An 18,528-nucleotide genomic window follows, 5' to 3' on the forward strand; every position below is an offset into this window, starting at 1 on the left:
AGAGGGAGAGAGCAAGAGAGGGAGGGAAGGCACCAAGCTAGAGGGGGTCAACCAAACAGGGAAACTTAACCAGCCAGCTACTATGGAGAGAGTCATCAATGGCAGAACATGTATACGATCTGTCATCTGCAATACCTCCACTCTGCTGCAAGGATACCTCCTCACTGGGTGTTTTCTATTATCCCTGCATTGTAAGTAGGCTGTGTTTTCAAACAGCGGGCAGTATAGAGAGGGGGATAGAAGAAACACACTGCAGGGGAATTTCAGCTGCTTGGTAATAATACACTAGACAACAGAAATCTTGTTATTTTACACCACTGGCAACCCATAGGATGGGAAGGCATGGGGGCTTCTTTCTGCATGATGGTAAAGTTTGTAGACACATAATGTAATAATAGCCCAGAGGCCAGAGATTACCATAGGCTGCAATGCAGAAATATCTGGGTGAGTTTAGCGAGACCTGACAGTAGTAGAATTAGCTGTGAATGTAGAGAGCGGGAGGGTCATAGGAGGGTTTGCTATTTTTGAGTTATATTTTCTGTGCTGCTGAATGATGAGCCTTCCTGTTCTCAATGCTAAACAAATGACATTCTGAGGTTTTTTTTGTAATGTCTTGGGGGCTTAATATATATGTAAACTCAATAAGCTTTAGCATGTTAATGTAATCGATTCAGTGTTAGTTCACCTTTACAGAAAAAAAAAAGTAAAGTGGCGAACACCATAAACCTTAACCCCCCAGTCCCTGCTCTACTGACAGTACTGCAGGGTATGTGGCGCTTTCAGTACCCCCATAACCAGTCCAAATTTCAGCTCTTTTCTGTGCAGTACTTCTGGGACGGATCAGAGTGATTCTGATTGGTTAACACCTGTACAGCGAATCGCTCTAGTCTGTCTAGCAAGATGCTGCACAGAAAAGAGAGAAGAGCGTGGATTTTAAATCCGCAGATCACTGTACCGACTGCATGGACATTGACAGCCCAGCATGCCCAGGAATGGGGGTGGGTGGGGAGGGTGTACAGTGTCAGTTCATCTTTACCTTTTCTGGTGAACTAACCCTTTACATTTGCAACATCCATTAAAAATATACCTGGTTATCCTGCTATTAAAGTGATATTAAAGGCTTTTTAAAAAAAAAAAAAAAAAAAACAACATGTTATACTTACCTGCTCTGTGAAGCAATTTTTCACAGAGCAGCCCCAATCCTCCTCTTCTCGGGTCCCTCGCTGGTACTCTTAGCTCCTCCCTCCTGCCCATTCCCCTCAGAGCAAGCCGCTTGCAATGAAGGCACACAATAGGGCTTGTTCCTGAACCGTGGCTCTGTGTGTCCATTCACACACAGACCTGTGGCTCCTCACTGCCCCCTCTCTCTCTTCTTATTGGCTCACTGGCTGTAATCGACAGCACCAAGAGCCAATGTTTACCACTGCTGTCTCAGCCAATGAGGGGAGAGTCCCCGGAGAGCTGAGGGTTGCATGCACATCACTGGATCGAGATGGGGCTCGGGTTTAGAGGGGGGGACTGCAGCACAGAGGTGGTTTATTTTATTTCAATCTATGCATGAAAGTAAAAAAACAAGGGGCCTTTAGAACCACTGTAAGGCCTTGGTTCAGGCACTCCCTGTTACAGGGTGACAAATGTCTTCCAAATGCCCTCCCGAGTTGCCATCCTGTCACATGTGCCCATAGATGAGACTACAAGTGACAGTGTTGACAAATAATGCCCAGGCATGGTCAACTATGGTTTCGTTTTGGATAGAAGGATTAGAACACCTGTCAGGTTTTTATTGCTGTCTGTGCCCCATTAGGGAAGTTCACCCTCTCTTTGTCCTGGTGACCGTTCTCACTAAAAATGAAAGTGAAGAAAATACAAAATTTTAGGTTGTCACCAAAACAGTAGTAGTAAGGGAAATATTCCGATGTGGACACTAATTCTGGTGACCACCAGGGATTCCCTCACTTTACAGGTATTTCCTTTCACGTTCGGTTTTGGTTATAGGTCAGAAAGTAAAGGAAAATTTCCCCAATTTGACACAGATTGCACAAAATAAAACTGACAGGGGTTATAACCTTCCCCATAAAAAATGAAAAAAAAAATGGATTACTATAACAGCTTACCTATAAAATACTTTTCTTGGAGTACATCATGGGACACAGCGCCTTAAGTGATTACCTAATGGGTTATAGGCCACCTTGAGGTGATGGACACTGGTTATACCCAATCCAGGAAGTTCACTCCCCATATAACCCCTCCTCCTTCCAGGAGCACATCAGTTTTTGTAGCAAAGCAATATGCTTAAATCCCAAAAAAGAGGGGAGGGACATCTGTGTCCCATGATGTATTCCAAGAAAAGGATTTTACAGGTAAGCGGTTATAAAAATTCTATTTTCTTTATCGTACATCATGGGACACAGAGCCTTAAGTAATTACTTAATGGGATGTTCCATAGCAATGCTACTTGAGGGGAGGGAGAGACAACTCAGAGTACCCCCAGACTTGAGGACCTACGCTGCTGCCTGCCACACACTGTGCCCACAGGAGATATCCTCATACCTCCTTGCATCCACCTGATAAAATTATGTGAATGTATGCACTGAAGACCAAGTAGCAACCTTATAGATCTGAGCCATGGAGACCTGATGACGCACCACCCAAAAAGCACTAACCGCCCTGGTAGAGTGCGCCTTAACTTGAAAAGGGGGAATCTTACCTCTTAAATCATAAGTTTGAATTATAACTTGCCAAATCCACTTAGCGACAGTGGATTTCGAAGCTGCCTGTCCTTTCTTAGGACCTTCTGGCAGAATAAATAAGACATCAATCTTACGAATCTGAGCAGTTGCCTTTAAATATATTTTCACTGCGCTCACCACATTAAGACAATTTTGTGATTTTTTTTTTCCCTGGGACATGGTTTTGGAAAAAATTATGGCAGGACATATCTTGGTTCAGGTGATAACCTGAAACTACTTTTGGCAAAAAGTCTGGACGAGGGCGTAACACCACTCTGTACTCATGAAAAATCAAATATGGCTCTTCACAAGAAAGAGCAGCCAATTCCCAAACCCTCCTTGCTGAGGATATAGCAACCAAAAACACCAACTTCCCTGTCAGAAGGACCAGGGGAATACGTTGTATTGGTTCAAATGGCAGTTTTTGTAGCGCAGACAAAAATAAATTCAAGGCCCAAGAGTTCAAGGGAGGTTTGACGGGCGGATTAAGCTGCGTTACCCCTTGCATAAAACCCCAGACTAAGAATGTGTAGCAAGCGGTCTTTGAAATAAGACCGATAAAGCTGAGACTTTGCCTTTAATAGTACTGAAGGCCAATTTCATTTCTACCCCTAATTGTAGAAAGGCAAGAATTCTGCCTATAATATATCTCCAGGGGTGCCAACCCTTGGATTTATTTAATCGCTTAACCCTTGGATTCACACCAGAAAACATAAGCCTTCCAGACCCTAGAATATATAATTCTGGAGGCTGGCTTCCTTGCATTAATCAGGGTAGAGATAACTGACCCGGAAAGCCCATGTTTCTTTAGAATGTGTGTTTCAATAGCCGTTAAATTTAGGGACCGTAAGGATGGATTGAATATCTGTCCCTGTTAGAGCAGATCTGCCCATAGTGGGAGGGACTATGGGCCCTCCACTGCCATCTTTACGATTTCTGCATGCCATGACCTTCTGGGCCATGCCGGTGCCACCAGAATTAATGTCTTTCTTTCTGGCTTGATCCTGCAAAGAAGTCGAGGCAGCAACTGAATAGGGGGAATGCATAGATCAGTGAGAACTGATCCCATGGGGTCACCAACGCATCTGTTCCACATGCGACTGGATCCCTTGTTCTGGCCACAGAGTTGACCAACTTCATGTTGAACCTGGACACTAGAAGATCTACGTCCGGAGTTCCCCATCTTTGGCAAACAGCCCAAAATATGTCGGGGTGAAGAGACCATTCCCTTGGGAATAACTCTTGGTGACAAGTAGTCCGTCTGACAATTCTCTACTCCTGGAATGAAGACTGCCTATAGGCACGGAACATTCCTTTATGCCCAAGTTAGAATATGGTTTACCTCTCTCTGCGCAGAGAGACTTTTGGTGCCCCCTTGGTGATTGATATACGCAACAGCTGTGGCATTGTTGGATTGGATCCTGACAGGACAATCCTGTAACCTGAAAGTCCAGGACTTTAGAGCCAGACGCACTGCCCGAATCTCTATGATATTGATGGGCAAGTTTCTTACGGTTCTGGACCACTGTCCCTGGACAGTTGTCTTTTCTAGTGCTGATCCCCAGCCTGAAAGGCTGGCATCCTTTCAACAGATTCTGGGTTAAACACCAAGTGAGGCTTTGGGACACTCTTGGGGACAGCCGCATTGGCAAGTCTAAAGCTTGAATAGTTTTGTTCCAAACAGACAGGATAGGGAACTGCTTTGAATGAAGCCACCATGGTTTCTAGCAACCTCATGCAAAGGCGAATGGTGGGATCGCCTTCTGATCTGACCATCTGCACCAGCTCTTTTATTGAGTGGATCTTTGCCTAAGGCAAGAACATCTTTTCCTGGTCTGTGTTTATGATCAGACCCAAGTACTCCAGCCTTTTTAGCAGTATTAAGGAAGATTTCTCTAGGTTGAGAATCCAACCCAAACTTTCCATAGTTGGGTTGTAGTGCATACGCTTTGCTCCAAACGAGCCACAGACTAGTCTATTAGTAATAGATCACCTAGGTACACTACAAATGTTATGCCGTGTGCCCTTAACCTGGCTAGAGGATGCCAGACGTTCTCCTCCTAGAAGGATAGAAACTACTGACTTGACCATGCGAAAGGAGCAGAATTTCAGGAACTGATTTATATTTTTTTAGATCTAGAATGGGTCTGACATCCCCATCTTGTTTTGGTACCATAAAAAGATTTGAATAAAACCCCAGGCCTTGCTCTTTTGTGGGGATCTGTATGATCACCACTTGAGATATTAATCGATCTTTGGGAATGCTTGACCTCAGGAAGGGAGACTGTGGAAAGTCCCGAAATTCCAGCTTGTACACCAGCGTTACCATGAAGATGACCCATCTGTCCTGAATTTCCTCATTCCAAATTTCTGAAAACTTCAAAAGTCTTCTCCCCACCTTGGTAAGGGGGGTTGCCTCTTCATGATGAGGCTTTAGGATTCTGCTTTGCAGGTTTTCAAACCCAGGACTTCTTTTGAGCCTGGGTCTGACCCTGTGGTTTTCCTCTAGAGTCTGATGGCAGAGGCCGTCACAACGGTCTAAAGGCGGAAGAGGAAAAAGCCAGTTTAAATGAAGGGCGTTTATACTTTATTTTGACTGGTAAAAGAGTACTTTTCCCACTAGAAATTGTTTGGATATATTTGTCCAAGTCTTCTCCAAATAGTCGCTCCCCATGAAAAGGGAACCCAGTTAGGAGGTTTTTACATGGTGCTTCAGCTGACCAATTTTTTAACCCCAGGATTCTACGCATATGAACAAGCATAAGCGCAAGGCGGGACGTCTGGTGAATAGAATCTTTAATGGCATCTATGGCAAAGCATAATGCTTTAGGTGGTTCAGCCAAGGAAAAAGATTTTAACAGGGATTTCAACTTATCTGTTGGATCCTTAAGCATTTGTACATTGTCTACAGGACAAGTTAGGCCTTTATTCACACTGTAAATCACAGCGGCAACTGCTGGTACTTTCCATTTTTTAGAGAATTTCTCCTCCAGGGAATAGATAATTGAAAATCTCTTAGGAGGGAGAAAATGCTTATCCGGATGATCCCATTCAGCTAAAATAAGCCGTTCTAGTAATGCATGTGCAGGAAACACATGCAAAGGTTGAGAAGGTTTTAAAGGAACCCAAGGAAGAAACCGAGCTTTCAGGAGACTGTTAGGGGCAGCATGAAAGTGGAACGATTTTGTATTAGCAATTTCTCAGATTGTGGGGCTGAAAAAGGCACCAACAGTAAAATCAGCCAACAGTAATAAAATTAGCAGTACCAGCGGGACCTCCACACCCCCAACCCCGTGGTGGGGGGATAATGTAAGGGGGGTACAGCGCTGATGTCCCCTAACCCTCTGGTCCCTTCAGGAGAAAGAAAACATTTTTCAGGTTTCTTTTACCTTGATAAAAAGCTCCCTGCACACGCTGCTGCGACCACACACAGACTGAGCTTTACAGTGAAGACAGAGTAAGGTAAATGCATAGACTCCCTCTAGTGGAGAATTAAGGCACAACAATACTTTTTCCCTAATGGAAGAATACATAGGTGTTTTTAATACCCAAGTTTCTTCCCTTACCTTATCCCCGCCGCAGCATTTGCTGGACAGACAATCCAACCTTCACCCATCAAAGCGGGCTGCCTTTAGCAAACCTTCAAGGACAGGGTCCCTAGATATTGGGGTGCCAACTCCCTTGGACCTGTAAAGCACCCCACCAGGAAAGTTAAGTAATGTAGCAAGACCAAAGCTCTGGGTTCCTGGGGTCCAGCCCTACAAAGAGGCATCACAGGCAAAACCTCGTGCTTCAGATACGCGGCCATAGGTACCATCCTTTTAGGCCTTAGGGGCACTTTGGATGGATCTGGTCTTTATGGAGGCTACTTAAATCCAGCATCCACTCGTGACCAACACCTTAGACACTGGCAAAAAAACTGATGTGCTCCTGGAAGGAAGGAGGAATATAGGAAGTGAACTTCCTGCATTGGGTATAACCAGTGTCCATCACCTCAAGGGGGCCTATAACCCATTAATTACTTAAGGCTCTGTGTCCCATGATGTAGGATAAAGAAAAAAAAATTCTAGTTAGTTTTAATTTAAATAGCAAAATGCTGCTAAATAAGGGCCCTTTCACACGGGTGGACCGATTAGGTCTACCTGTCGGTTTTTTAGGCGGACCTGTTCAGACCCTCCAGTCTCTTCTATGAAGCGGCGGATGTCCACGAACATGTGTCAATTGACACCCACCGACATCCGATCTGCTCCATTAAAAATAGACCGATAGTGATCCGTTCCCTGTCTGGCTGAACGGATGGCAGCTGGGTATAAAAGGACACGTGAACCGTTTACATCTCACCGCCCATAGAGGAGAGTGGGCTGTGTGTGTCCACTCTGTATAAGCAGAGCGGACACAGACCAGCAATCCGCCTGCTCAGCTAGGATCAGTGGACAGATTCCCTGCTGAGCAGGCAGACTCCAAAAGAGCCCACCCTGTGTGTAAGGAGCCTTCGTTCTTAGCTTTGTACCAATAACAGGACAATTACAAAGCTTGCCACAGTGGTTCTTACTTCTGAAGCTGTATAGTGATGCAGCTTAAATGAATCCAGCAGCAACAGTAAAACAGGTCACAGTAAATGCATGAAAATAGGAGCTGGACCAGCAGATATTTTGTCACCAAGAGGGATGTAGAGAGCTGCTGGGTCCTGTAACTTCCTACCTACATCAACTCAAATCTAAAATATAAGAGAAGACCCATGTGAAAAGGAGTGTTCACAATGGAGGGAAAGTGGGGGTACAAGCATACACGTTTACTACCCAGACAGGCTGGAACATAGACCTGACAATTTTCTAAGCAATATAGAATGCTTTGTTCTATACACAGAGAAGTCATATAAATAACACTTACGGAGAACTCTCTGCTGGACATTGCAGTATTGACTCCAGTGCAGCCTGCGCTGTCCTGCAGAGTGTTTACTGCATAACGCTGTGGAAAACACGACATGATAGCAGGTGATCTCAGTCACATGACTTTGGCAGATCATTTGATTAGGCTTCCCTCCTTCTATTGGCACTTGTATGGGCTTTGTTTGTTCCAGAGAACTAAAACATTCAAAGCACATTTGTACTGCACAAGGCTGTGTTTTATAAAAGTGTATTATTTTAATTTTTTAAAGCAAAAATATAGCTGTGACAAGGCCACACCACTGCCGCTTTAGGCTACACGGGACGTTTTTACAATCTCTCCTTAACGATTTAACTTGACAGCTAGTAACCCACATTTAAAACTTCCGTTTTACTGTGTTTACATGCCGTGTTCAGCTGCATTTTGCTACGTTTCAAATGCCTCTGAACATCCGTCCTGAACGCATTTTTTTGCGCTTCAAAAAATGCTTCTAAACTCAAATGCCTAGAAAGCACTATAAAACAACCCTGTGTACATGCACTGATAAGATAACAAAAGGAGAGTACAGGGGCAGTTGAAAAACTGTCCAACTGCTCCTAAATGTCCATTTACCAACAGCAGTGTTCATGAGGCCCAACTAGGCCCCCAAGCCTCAGCTCACACTGAACTGCATGTGAATTGCACAGAAACTATACCACACTTCTGTTCAATCCTGCTATTCAGTTCAGTGCAATATGAGCCCATTCATACACCAAAGTCACATATGCACCAATTTTGGAACCGCACAGAAACCGTATCGCATAGTACTATTGTGCCATGCTATTCGGCATGGGCAGACGCAGTGTGTTTGCAACCTGCATTTGTAGTGTCATTAACACTGCATGCACACCCGCTGCAGATCGCAAAGGCTGTGCTATTTGAATGCAATGCAAGAAATGAGCACAAAATCATGGACAGCATTAGTGTGAACCTAGGCTACATGGAATTATCCCTGGACACACGATTACAAAGAAGGTGGCCGTTTTTGCTAGAAAAGCCATTATTCAATATGCAGTATGTGTATCCAAATAGTAAAACGAATGCCAACAGCTCTAGATAAGCATTCTAAAAAAGGTTCAGTTTATTTACAGCACATGCAAAATACATTTTAGGATGAAAGTTCCTATTTGTTTCACATACAGTGTGGATGAGCCTTTTGCCAATTGGATTGGCTTTGGTCGGCTTTTAGGACTGTAGCTGTGCACTTTAGATACCAGGGGCCTGCTACTTACATCACCGATTGGGTGAGCTGTCTATACTTTCTTTGCTGCAGTTTTGCATAAGTGTTCTTCGCTTTATGACTCTTTTAGTGTTACAGTCTGGAACTAAGATTGATGCAGTTATGATTTTAGGTCACTTATCTATGACGTCTGCAGTGTTGAAGGCAAAAAATCTATACATTCTTAAAATTATTTACAATAAAATAAAAATCTTAAAAGCATTGTCTAAGGAAGGATAACAGCTAAACAACTGTGATGGATACATAGTTACTATATTTAGAAATTCCACCATTTGCAAAAAAAAAAAAAAAAATAGTAAATGCAGCATCAATGATCTAATGATTAGTGCAGTCTAGAGCTGCACGATTAAAATCGTAAATAAAAATATCGATTCAACTCCCCTCAGGTTCTTAATCCTGCGTTTTCACGATTCATGTAACAAGAGCAGAGCCGTTTGCTGCTCACAGTTGCAATATTTTATGTCACACTGTATTTGTGCAGTGGTCTTTCAAAAGCAATTTTTTGGGAAAAAATACACTTCAATGAATTTAAAAAAAACTAAACCGTAAAGTTAGCCCAATTATTTTGTATAATCTGAAAGGTGACGTTACCCTGAGAATCATGAGAGAATCGGGATATTTATTCTAAGGCTTTTTACAACCTCTCCTGAACCATTTAACTTGACAGATAAACAAAGTTTAAAAACGTCCATTGCCATGTTTACATGCCGCGTTTGTGTTTAGGAGCATCTTAAAAATAAAAAATGTTTTTAAATAGTCAATAATGTATCTCCATTAAAAACACCTGTATAAACGAAACGCAACTAAAATGTGCGTTACCGCGCTCACAAGCTGTTACAGGCATTTGCCATTTCAAATGCCTCTGAACATCCGTCCTGAATGCATTTTTTTGCATTCCAAAAAATGCTTCTAAACTCAAATGCCTAGAAACAACTATAAACGACCCCGTGTACTGATAAGATATTAGAGGAGAGTTCAGGGGCAGCTGAAAAACGACCAACTGCTCCTAAAAGTCTGTTTACCAGCAGCAGTGTACATGAAGCCTTAGCAAAAAAATTGTGATTCTTTTTATCCCGAATCGTGCAGCTTTGGTGAAGTCTCAACTTTTTCAACAAAAAAAGAACCCTTGAAATAATTTTCTGATATCGGGGAACCCCTGCTACAACTCATGATACATTAGTGTGATGGTCAGTGGGAAGAATGCTCCTTACACAGAATGATTACAGATAGCAAAAAAGATCAACGTGTCAGTGGGAACTTATCTGAGAGGTAGAAATTGCTCATTGCTCGAGGAACCCCTAGCAACCTCTGGAGGAATCCTGGTTGAGAAACCCTGGATTAGTGTGCGTTTACTAATTTTTTACTTGTTTGTGCTGGGATGTGTAAGGATACACTGAGCCTGAGCACCTGACAGAGGATCTTGTAAATTGAACTGGGAGTTTGGTGTGCGCGTTCTCTCCTCAAACTTCCCTTACAGGGGTTAAACCCTCCCCAAAAAAAAGTTTTAAAGTTCTACTTTAAAGCAGAGTTCCACTCGTTTTTCAGTTTATGAATAGTCAGCAGCTACAAAAAGTGTAGCTGCTGACTTTTAATAAACAGACACTCACCTGTCCCATGATCCATCGATGCGCCATCCGAAGCCTCGCTTCTATCCCCCCTACTCTTCGTGGCACCGTCATTGCAAATGTGGCTGCCCGGCTGTGACAGCTTGCTGCTTCACAGCCAAGTCACGCTGTGCTCTTCTAGAGGCCAGGCAATCTTCTGGGACCTGTGACTTATGGAGGAGGCAGCAAGGCGATGAGCAAAGGAAGTGGGACACGAGGTACCTGTCAAAACCAGGTACCCCCCAAAAAATGACATGCCAAATGTGTCATGTAAGCGGGTAAGGCGTGCTTAACCACTTCCCGACCAGCGCACGACGATGTACGTCGACAGAATGGCACGGGCAGGCATATTGGCGTACAGGTACATCCAATATTCAATGCCGCCCTGCCATCGGGAGCGCGCCGCCAGCGGCACGCTCCCGCGCTGGTCAGGACCCCCGTGAGTCCGGTCGCGGGACCTGCGGACTCGATCGCCGCGGGCATCCCCGCGATCGTCTCACGGATCGGCCGAATGGAGGAAATGCTGTGTAAACAACATTTCTCCATTCTGCCTAGCAACTAGTGACGCTGATCTCTGCTCCATGTGATTGGAGCAGAGATCAGTGTTCACTAAATGAAAGCCCAACCCCCCCCCACAGTTAGTAACACACCCCTAGGAACACTTAACCCCTACACTGCCACCCACTGGTTAACCCTTTCACTGCCAGTGTCATTTACAGAGGAATCACTGCATTTATATAGCAGTGATTACTGTATAAATGACAATGGTCCCAAAAATGTCCGATGGGTCCCCCACAATGTCGCAGTCACAATAAAAATCGCTGATCGCCGCCATTACTAGTAAAAAAAATAATAATAAAAAATTATTAATAAAAATGCTATAAAACTATCCCTATTTTGTAAACGCTATAACTTTTGCGCAAACCAATCAATAATCGCTTATTGCGATTTTTTTTACCAAAAATATGTAGAATACGTATCGGCCTAAACTGAGGGAAAAAAATGTTTTTTTATATATTTTTGGGGGATATTTATTATAACAAAAAGTAAAAAATAATGCGTTTTTTTCAAAATTGTCGCTCTATTTTTGGTTATAGCACAAAAAATAAAAACCACAGGGGTGATCAAATACCACCAAAAGAAAGCTGTATTTGTGGGAAAAAAAGGACGTAAATTTTGTTTGGGAGCCACGTCGCACGACCGCGCAATTGTCAGTTAAAGCGACGCAGTGCCGAATCGCAAAAAGGGTCTGGTCTTTGACCAGCAAATTGGTCCGGTCTGCAAGTGGTTAAAGAGGAAGTTCCACTTTAAGTCTTCTGACATGATGCTAGTAAAAAACAAAGTAAGAACAAGTAATAATAATAAATGGTTTATGCAACTTTGATGGTAGATGTTACAGTGAAAGGATGATATATTGGTTACAGAAAGTAGCAACTCAGCATCAAATCAAATATCCTTGGCTAAAAATAAAAAATGTAAATAAAAAAAGTCCTCAAGTCAGGAAACCATTAAAAGTATATTTCCAGCTAAAAACTTTTTTTGATAAATCGCACCAGTGAGAATGAGGGCTAAAGGTCAGTTTCCACTACAGCGACCCTGAAATTGCATGATTTCCAGTGTGACTTTGGAGCGCGACTTTGATGCGACTTTACATGCAATGGATACAAGTCAAAAGTAGTGCAGGCACCATTTTCAAAATTGCTGTAACTAAGTTACACTGATCTGAACGGGTGCTATTGAAAAGAATCACTGAGACTTGTCATGTCTAAAGTGTTGCATGACAAGTCGCACAAGTGTTAATGGAGCCCAACAGCATCCGGAACATCAGTAAAAAGTTTCTAAAAGTAGAATCTTTCTATATATTAAAAAAAAAAAAAAAGTTAGTCTTTGCAGATACTTTACAAGATGCACATGATTATTTCGTATTCTCATTTTCCACAACATGTTTACCAGCCTATTTTTATGTACTTTATGGGGAAAAAAGCACCAGATTTGACAGGTGGGGGCCCTGACCTAGAATAGCCCAGTCAAAGCAAACCTCTTAGGCCCGATTCACACTTGCGATTACATGCAGGGAACCCAGGAGGATTTTGCAGTGATTAGCTGTTTTCAAAATTCCTGTTAAAAGCAATAGGAGGCTGAAAGCTTCCAGTTAATCGCAGCCGTTTGCATACTATTGCTTAAGCAGCAATCACCTGAGAATGGACAGCCCTATATGCAGACTGTGCGTCCAAGGACATTTATCCACAGGTTATCACTCCCGCTGGATAATTCGTTTTCAGTCAATTGACTTTTTATCACAGTAAAAAAATATTTTGCACCTTCAAAATATTACATGTGTTGTGTTAAAAGAAAACAAATAATATCCTTTTTTTCTATTTTGGATAACAAAAAAATGGAAACGTCCCAGCAGGTTGGGGGGGGGGGGGGAGATTGGAATGAAAATGATTTTAAACAAGTGTCCATTTATTCGCATACACAGGTTTGTTATTTTTTTGTCCAGTATAAATCCCTCTACAGGGGCACCATCTTTATAGTATTCTGTATACCAGATTTGAGAAGGCAAATGAGAAACATTCTGAGCTGCGAACTGCACTGGAAGTTCAGAATGTACTTCTGGGTCTGTGCACATCTCATCTTTTGTTTCTGGCTTTAAATGCCTGTGGGGTGAACTTGGATAAAGCAAAAATGACAATTCCCACTAAGGGCATCTTAGTAGGAGAACTGGGGGAAAAGTATGAAATAATACACTGGCTGTCTGCCTCAGGCTATTTTTCTTTTATGGTCTCCCACTAAAAACAGAAAAAATAAAAAAACGTTGAAGAATGGTGTAGTGGCACGACTACCTTTCTCTCAGCCCCCCTGCAAGGTCCCAAAAAAAAATACCTGATGGTTCAACAAGTAAAATTCACCTAATGCAGCTGTGATAAAAATGTTGCACTGCGCCTGAATTCACAGCAGAGTTTTTACAATATTGGGAAGAGAAGGTGTAACGGGGGTGGAGCTCTCAGCATTGTCACTGCTGACACACAAACCTGTAGCTTGTTAATCAGCATTTGGCCACACCTAGTCCTGCCCACTTCTTTCTGGACTGGCTGAACTGCCTCCATTTCTAAAACCCTCCCACTGTGAGCTGCAGTGTCTGGGAGGGGGAGCATGTGAGACACAAATTAAAAATGTGTAGAATAATATATAAGAATATATGTACAAAAGAACATTTTTGGAGATATTTATTATAGCAAAAAGTAAAAAATATTTTTTTTCCCCAAAATGTATGCTTTTTTTTTGTTTATAGTACAAAAAACAGACTACAGAGGTGCTCAAATACCACAGAAAGAAAGCTCTATTTGTGGGAAAAAAAGGATGTCAATTTTGTCTGGGTACAGCGTTGCATGACCGTGCAATTGTCAGTTAAATTGACGCAGTGCCTTATCGCAAAAAGTGGCCTGGTCATTAAGCAAGCAAATCTTCCAGTCTGTAAGTGGTTAAGGAGAATTTGACTCAGTCAGGGAAGATAAAGAAAGTTTTTTGTTTATCTTACAAGACTTGTGCATCACATAGTAGCTGGATTTGGGACTTAGAATGTCATACAGGAGTCTTTAGAAGTATTTTAACCACTTCATCTCAGGTTACCCCCTTCCTGACCAGAGCACTTTTTACAATTTGGCACTGCGCTGCTTTATCTGGCAATTGCGTGGTCATGCAATGCTGTACCCAAACAAAATTTGCGTCCTTTTTTCCAACAAATAGAGCTTTATTTTGTTGCTATTTGATCACCTCTGCTCTGTAGTTTTTATTCTTTGCGCGATAAACAAAAAAAGAGCGACGGTTTTGAAAAAAAAAAATATATATATTTTTTTTTTTCTTTAACCACTTGCCTACTGGGCACTTAAACACCCTTCCTGCCCAGACTAATTTTCAGCTTTCGGTGCTCTCACATTTTGAATGACAATTACTCAGTCATGTAACACTGTACCCAAATGAATTTTTTTGTCCTTTTTTCCCCACAAATAGAGCTTTCTTTTGGTAGTATTTGATCACCTCTGTGGTTTTTATTTGTTGCGCTATAAATGAAAAAAGACCGAAAATTTAAAAAAAAAACGCATATTTCTTTGTTTCTGTGACAAAATTATGCAAATTATAAATTTTTCTTCATAAATTTTGGCCACTGCTACATATCTTTGGTAAAAATAACCCAAATTAGTGGATATTATTTGGCCTTTGTGAAAGTTAGAGAGTCTACAAGCTGGTGTGAATCGCACAAAATTGATCACATCTGATGTACTGGTGACCTATCTCGCTTCTTGTGACCCGAACAAGTCAGTCAGGAAAGTACAAATACCCCCTAAATGACCCCTTTTTGGAAAGTAGACATTCCAAGGTATTTAGTAAGAGGAATGGTGAGCTTTTTGATGTTGTCATTTTTTTCCCACAATTCTTTGCAAAATTAAGTTTTATTTAATTTATTTTTTCCACAAAATTGTCATTGTAATAGGTTATTTTTCTCACATGGCATGTGTATCCCACAAATGACACCCCCAAATAAATTCTGATACTCCTCCTGAGTATTACAATACCACATGTGTGGGACTTTTTCACAGCCTGGCCACATAGAGAGGCTCAACATGCAGACTGAATGACAGCGGCGGAGCAGCGAGACCCCAACGAAAAGATGGATGTGCCGGACTACAGGGGACAGCGGTGACATCGCTGGCTCCTGTGTCAGGTAAGTGACACATAATGGGCTACTATGCGATGCATAGTAGTCCATTATGCTTTGCCTTTGCAGGGAATGAAAGAGGAAGTAAACCCATCAGGGTTTACTTCCTCTTTAAATATCCTTCATAATATATACAGGAATGGTTAACCATATATGGCCTAATGATATGTATACAGTAGATCTCTACCATTTTCCCCCATGGTAAATGTAAAAGAAACCTTGCAAATGATATATATCGTTTGCAATGCTTTGCAAAGAATTTTTGTTAACCAAATGTGCTGCAAGTCTTTTAAAATGAACATAAACTTATGGCATCATAAACACATCGCCATATGCTTAGACTGCTCTGCAGATTTTGAACAAATGGTTACTGTAGCATCAACCATGTAGTACCATCAGGCTTGTCAACACTTCACAAAAAAATAAAAAAGTGCACAAAAACACAAATCCCCACGTACTGTGCAAGCCAATTATACCCCAAACAGGAAAATACTTTTTGTTCCCTACACAGTTGTGTTCCAGGCAGGCTGGAGGTCTCGATAACCATTAGCTTGGTCCTCCTCGCTTCTTTCATTCCTACACCAATAACCTCATCCTCTACCAGTAGCTTTTAGAGTTTAGACAACATTTTTTTAAAGTTGGCCATATGTGGATAGAACTTTAAAGGGATTGGAAAGTGAATTTTTTTGTTTTGTTTTTAAATAACAAACACGTTATACTTACCTCCACTGTGCAGCTCGTTTTGCACAGAGTGGCCCTGAACCTGCTCTTCTGGGGTCCCTCGGCGGCTCTCTCTGCTTCCTCCCGCAGGTGCTTCTCATGTTCATGCGAGCTCCCTCGCATGGTGAGAATCACCTGCGGGCACGCTCCCGTGATACAGCCGGTATCCTATCATATATGGTCCCCCATTGGATAGTGTCCGCTGTGTACTGCGCATGCGCAGTACACAGCACACACAGATTCCGAAAATAGCCGAGAATGAACGGCGCCTGCGCCGTGAGTCCAGGTTCTATCCCCATCATCCAAGTGGACATAGAGTAGGAATATAAAAGAGCCGAGCGCAGCAAGGCTGAGCCCGAAGCATTTCAAGTGAAGCTCGCCCGTGAGGGGCCCTCTAATTTTCACAACCCTATGTTCGCTTGGATGGTGGAGCTACCACCTCCATTCACGGCGCAGGCGCCGTTCATCTTCAGAAATTTTCCGAAGCTTCTTCTACTGACACTATCTGCCAGAACACCGGCGGCTAACCGGCCGTGTGATAACCGGTGGCTATCACACGGCCCTGCCCCCCGGCGCTCCGCATCAGTGGATGTGATTGACAGCAGCGTGAGCCAATGCTTTCCATTCATCCACTCCAGCCAATCAGCGGCCAGGCTGAACGGTGGAAAGGACGGTGGGGGCGAGCATGGGAGTTTTGAGGGGTGAGGTAAGTAAAATGGGGGGGCTAGAGGCGCCGGCACTGTCAGATGTTTTTTCACCTTAATGCATAGAATGCATTAAGGTGAAAAAACATTTACCTTTACAACCCCTTTAAATGCTTGCATCACGATTGGGCAAGTGTTGGCAACTGTCAAGCCCTGTTATATGGCACCATTTTTATTCAGATAGTGAGATAATTTTGCAATCCAATTTCCTTCATTGGCTGGGTTGGTGACAATGTTGTCACTGTGGCAGAAAGAAAGGCAAAATCTGCAGTAGGGACACAGACCACAATAAAAAGATGACAGCCATCCCCAATCCTAATAAAGTATTATCTTTGTGTCCCTAAGACCTGGGACACGCCTATGCATTTTGTGCTTTTTGCAGAAACGCGCTACAGTCCATTTAACATGGTTTCCTATGGGACTCACATCTATGCTTTTTTCAGCAGCTACATTTTTTTTAAAGGGTCAGGAACTTTTTTTAAATGCAAAACGTGGCGTTTTTGGTTCACTAGACTACAATGGAAATGCTGCAGAAAAGTAGCGAGTTTGCTGCGATTTGCTTTTTGTGGTTTTTAATCTGCCCAACAAACTGGCAAAAATAAAAAGGCATTGAAAAAGCAAAAAAAACGCACCAAAAAAAAGTGTGAAAAACTTGCAAAAAAGCAAAGCGCATTGCAACAAGGACTGCAGAAACAGATCAAAAAAAGCAAATTGCATAGGTGTGAACCAGGCCTATTCTCTCCACATCCTTAATCATTTTTGTTGGTCATCAGAATTTGAAAAATTATATTTTTTTGAGAATACTGATGAGTAACATTCAGCGCCTAAAAATCGAGGGCAAAATGGGACTCAATATAAGCACAACGACACCTGGGGCCACATATTTAAAAAGGTTAAAGCAGTATTTATTAAACCCAAAAACATAATATATTGCCGCTTACCAGTACTTAAAGTGGTTGTAAACCCTTACAAACCACTTTGACCTACAGGTAAGCCTAGATTAAGGCTTACCTGTAGGTCCAAGCAATATCTCCTAAACCTATATGGTTTAGGAGATATTTGCCCGAAAACGGGCACCGCTGTCTACGGCGCATGCGCCGTAGACAGCGGCGCGCAGGCGCACTGAGTGCGGCAGTTCCAATAATGGAGCTGCCGCATTTGTCGACTACCGTGCGCATGCGCGGGAGTGACGTCATCGCGGCTTCACCGAATGACAGCGGCGGAGCTGCGAGACGCCACCAGCAAGATGGATGCGGCGGACTACAGGGGACAGCGGCGACTTCGCTGGCTCCTGTGTCAGGTAAGTGACACATAATGGGCTACTATGCGATGCATAGTAGTCCATTATGCTTTACCTTTGCAGGGAAAAAAAGAGGAAGTAAACTCATCAGGGTTTACTTCCTCTTTAAAGAGGAGGTTCACTCTGGGAAAATAATATTACATATATTATATACATATACACACACAGCGAGTAAAAAGTATTGAAAACATCACCATTTTTCTAGGTAAATACTCTTTTAAAGGTGCGATTGACATGATATTTTCACCACGCCGGTAACAATCCATACATACAAAGAAATCAAAACAAATAAGTTCAGAAATTTGTTATATGTAACAAAATGGAATGACAAGGAAAAGGTATTGAACATGCTAATTGAAATGCATTTAAAGAGGAAGTAAACCCGCCCAAAAAATTTCCATTTTAATAATCATACTCTAATACTGTCTATCAGCCTTCATTCTATTTATGTTAGATCGCAAAACGAGCGCTGTAAATACCTTTTTTTCTCTTTTAAAAAATATCCTCCTTCCGGGTATCTCCCGCGCCATTTCAAATTCGGGCTTTGACGTCCGTTCCGGACGTCATTTCCGCCCTTAGTTCGAT

The 18,528-nt window shown here is 42.5% G+C and overlaps 1 protein-coding gene across 1 annotated transcript in view; it reads right to left on the bottom strand.

Moving 5' to 3' along the window:
• AP1S2 (adaptor related protein complex 1 subunit sigma 2) overlaps window positions 1-18,528 on the bottom strand; it is a 152,903-nt gene that overhangs the window by 108,504 nt on the left and 25,871 nt on the right. The window lies entirely within an intron of this gene.

The sequence above is a fragment of the Lithobates pipiens genome, unplaced genomic scaffold (assembly GCF_037356315.1).
Source record: "Lithobates pipiens isolate NorthernLeopardFrog02 unplaced genomic scaffold, aLitPip1_a1.2 Scaffold_16, whole genome shotgun sequence".
In the NCBI taxonomy this organism is placed as follows: Eukaryota; Metazoa; Chordata; class Amphibia; order Anura; family Ranidae; genus Lithobates; species Lithobates pipiens.